The sequence below is a fragment of the Lepidothrix coronata genome, unplaced genomic scaffold (assembly GCF_001604755.1).
Source record: "Lepidothrix coronata isolate B3197 unplaced genomic scaffold, Lepidothrix_coronata-1.0 Scaffold113, whole genome shotgun sequence".
Taxonomy (NCBI): domain Eukaryota; kingdom Metazoa; phylum Chordata; class Aves; order Passeriformes; family Pipridae; genus Lepidothrix; species Lepidothrix coronata.
The window spans coordinates 1629722-1634389 of NW_016690293.1; positions in this window are offsets into that span (position 1 = coordinate 1629722).

Consider the following 4668-nt stretch of genomic DNA (forward strand, 5'->3'; position numbering starts at 1 on the left):
AGGACTGTTGGAAGATGATGGAGAGTGGTTTGGCAAGCTCTTCTGCCAGCTCCCTCATCACCCTGGGTGTCTCACCTAAAAAATCCACTGCGCAGGCTCGAAGGGTAAAGACCTTTCCCAAATCTTTGTTCGTGAAGGCTGGCCATACACATATACACATATGTCTGACATCCTTCTTCAGTATTTTATTAGGAAAAAGTTATAATGGAGATACCGGAAAACAAGGCTGCGGAAGTGGGTGATGACTGGTAAGATAACTAGAAAAGTGGGTTTTCGTTGTGTTATTATGAATAATAAATGTAGACAATGATATTTGCTTTGTTTTGTATACTTTTCCCTTTTAAAATTAAGAAATAAGACATAAATTATCCAGCTGATATTTATTATCAAAGAAAAACTTAGTTTGGAAAGGACATTTAAAGGTTATCTGATGCAAACCTCTGATGAGATCAAGCTTTAAAGTTAGATCAGGTCACCCAGAGACTTGTGAAGTTGAGTTTTGAATATCAGTGAGGATGGAGATTCCTACAAAAGCATTACAAGGCTGTTCTTCCTCTTTTTCCTCTAGGACAACTCTTTAAGAAGTGCCCAGAGTGTTATCCTGGACCATTGTGAGCTTCTGAAAAAAAGGCTGTAGTCATTTGGGTTATTGCCATTGAGGTCACAACAGTTGCTGCCTGAAGAGGATTATTATGATATACTGATACTACTAGACGAATTATTAGTTGTCTTGTAATTGTTACATTGTGACCATAATAGACAAATAATACAAGACACGGAAGGTTTGCACAAAGAGAGGGGTCCAGTAAATCACCTGAGGAACCAGGCATGTGTGGGGGAAACAAAAAAAGATGCAAACCCAAAAATCTTTCTTCTAGTTTTGCTGAAGTCAAGAAATACCAGTTTCACTGACATAGGGATATAGTCAGCTAATAACTTTGTTCTGGTAAAATTTGAAAGCACAAAATAACTGAACCGTGAAAGTCTCATAAAAAACAGCAGTTATTTAAAAATAAGACAAAATAAAATCCAAACAAAAAAAATAGTCTGAAGTGCAATATCTTATAACCTGTAAAAGTATTTGAGCTTCATCAAGTAAGAAGCTTCTATATTTAGAAACATGAAAATTTCCCAGTGTACCTTCACTGTCCTACTAGGAATGGCTTTCAGAAACAAGACCATCTGAAATGTAAATATATCTTGGCACAGAAAAAAATGATTGATGTCCTTTGCATATTCAGGTTTTTTTAATACTTTAAGACTGAATTTATACTCTACAGAATGAATTTGTATGATTCATCTCTTATGAAAATGTCACATGAACTCCTGTAGAGCTTTATAAAGGACTCAGTAGAGGGTGAACTGGATTTTACACAGCTGTTATATTTCAGATACATTTTTTTTTGCATGTCTTATATGTATAAATTAGAAAAACATCTTCATATAGACTGTTGATCAGATAAAATTAATATATTTATGTTTTTCTTGAGAATATTTGTAATTAGTTTTTTTGAGCTTTATTCCTACTAAAAAACTCCTACAGGCCAATGAAATGAAGTCTAGCTGGCAGCTTTCATGATAACGTCAACAGGAAAACAGGGATGTACCCACACCAGTCTTCAGTAACAAATTCCAGTTGGTTCAATTAAGCTCAAAGAGTAACAACAACATTAAATGTGTTAGATTTCACTTAACCATTTACTTACTTATTTTATGCTTTTTTCTTTTTTTCATCTGCCCCTGTATTGAGAAGGGAAATTAATTTGAGTTTTCTTCTCAATGTCACTCCATATTCAATTCTTCCCTCTGGTAGGCCTTTCTCATAAAATTTAGTTCAACCCAAATTTATATTTGGATCCCAGTGAATGAATTCAAGTTCATGCAATTTAAATGAGTTTTGACTTCATTTTCTATTTTGTTGAAATTATACAGACTTCTGAGTCACAAACTGTAAGTGATGGAAGATTTACCTACAACCCTTAGTGTCTCAGAACGTGCAACATCCCGTTTCCATATGTGCTAGAGTTGACAGGCCAAATCCTGAGGTGCTTCCACAAAGCTGTATTATTTCTTCTCTATGAAATGTGGAGTGGAAATGAAGGGAAAAAACTTAATTTTCACTTCAAAATATTTTATGGGTTTTAGTCTTCCTGTTTCTTGCCTTTATACCCTACTGTTGTACAGTTTCTGTAGCTCCAGTATTCTCTATTGAATTTCGTCCATCAGTTTACCGCATTGTTTTTTGGTCCCCATTCTTTCCTGATTTGCTTAATTTTCTCTTTCCCACAACATTTTCTGTTTCTTTCCTGTTTTAAACCACCACAGCAGAAGGTCATAGATGTCATAAAAAGGATCACAAATTTTTACATAAGGAAATCACTGTTAAGAAGTTATCTAGAGACATATAGGTGATGGAATGAAAGCTCTTTGTTGCCTATCATATTGGACAGGATCAGCTTCACTGCTCAGAGCCACTTCCAATAACCAACCAATCTACACCTTGAGATGTTGAGATGGTTGAACAGAAGGAAGGACATTTGAGCTCCATGTTATTCAATATGGAGGGCTAATGATGTATTTACCTCCTTATGGGAGCCCTCACTGCCTAAGCAGTATGGGGTATTTTCTAGGCCTGTGATGGATGCTGTACCAGCCTCCAGGCTGTACCAGCAGGCAGGCAGGAAGGCAAGGTTTGCTGGACAAAGAGGGAACAAGAACTTGTGGCACTGTGTGATAATGAGGATTCTCCTGGGAAGTCTGAGGCAGGTGGAAGGGTGTCCTGGGTTTTTTGTTGGGTGTTACACAATTTTGATAAAGTGCTTTTCAATAAAAAAATATTAACATTAAAAAAGAGACCAGGTCTTGATCATATAACTTTCGGTTTGTGGTTACCCAATTAACCTGCTTTCTTCTTGGGAAGTCTGTATCCTCTCTTCACCTAAAGAGTGGGGGAAGCAAATATTCATTTGTAGTTTTTTAACAACATTATTTTTATAATATTAATGGCATATTTATGGAAAGAATCTCCATCTGTGTTTTAAGCCCATTGTGCTGAGGAGTACACAGCCTAAGCTAAAGCTAGAGCTCCTAATCCAAATAGATAAAGCTGACTAACAAAAAAGCAGAAACAGAATAGCTTTTCAAACAAGTTAAGGGGTCTCTCAGAAATATAGAACTATGTGAAATGTTTTTTGATGCCATCATCTTAACAGTATATTCTTCCTTGCCACTCACTATTGAAATAATAATTATTTTAACACATTTTCTTAAACTTCTGCATAACCAAAAAAGCTAGTGAATGTGAGAACAACTAGTTCTATACTAGAAACATATTTTAACAGAGAGCAATAAAAAGTATTTTTAAATCATTGCTCCTTGTTTTAAAAGATTTAATTATGTAGAATGTACATTAATTTTGTAGCAAGCATGTGTGTAATAATGGTAGGATTTCCTATATATGTGTATATATATATTAAATTTATTTCAAAAATTAAATTAATAAATTGAGTCTTTGTTTGTTAGAAGAGGGAATAAAACCATCCTTAATTTAGAAATTTAATGGCTATCAAACTAAATCTGGAATCATGCACATCCTGACATTAATGATATCATGCTCTCAGAAGAAAAAAATTAGGCAAGCCTCACTAACAACGATTTAAATGTTAATCTAATTCCTTCAGCAAATAAAAAATCCTAAATTTGTGAGAACCTTCCAATCAGATATTTGCTGCATTTCTACATACAGACGAAAGGCTGACTTTGCACTAAAATAACCAAATGTGTTGGGAAAAAGTAGGACAGGTGAAATCATTGCCTTTTTGGCTGCACTCTTGAGCTTTTGTCATCTTTTAAAAATAAAAATAAAGAATAAGCAAAGAAATTCTGTCTCGTTTGAAAGAAAAGTGACTTGTATTTTACTTACAATGTTTTTCTTGATTGCCTTTTTTATTCTAAAAAAAAACACAGGATAGTGCTGAAATTTATATGTATATTTCCGAAGCAAATCTTTTATCCCTGGATAGCTCCCCTTGTCTGAATGGTGATATTGCTTTGAAGTGACAGTGATGTTCAGTTTTGTAAAGTCACTGTGTCGTGTTCGAGGGTGAAAAGTAATTTCTAGAGATACTTCCAGAGTCTGAGAGAAGAACAAACCTGCAGTGTTCTTTCGTGGAAGTTAGTCAGTTATGGTAGAGGAGAGCTAACAGGCAGACAGCTAACTTGAGGTATTCTCAGTGTAGATATCTACATTAGAGGTAGTCCTGCCCGTCTCCAGGGACGATCTTCATCTGATATCGTCTAGCTATCTACCTTTTACAGTGAAGAACTGTTTTTTTAAATGTCTGCTGCTATTTACAAGGTTAACATAACTTAATGGAGTCAGTGGGACAATGACAGTAAGATTGGCCATGAGGTTGTGGATGCCCCATCCCTGGAAGTTTCCAAGGCCAGACAGGATGAGGCTTTGAGCAACATGGTCTAGTGGAAGGTGTTCCTGTCCGTGGCAAAGGGATTGGAACTAGATGATCTTTAAGGTCCCTTCCAACCCAAACCATTCTATAATTCTGTGATCTCTCCAAGCAGGTATTAGACCTATCATCTATGTTGTATCTGTCACCCATGAAAGGATCTTTTCAATCCTTTGTGACTGTGAACAACAAATAGCAGTTG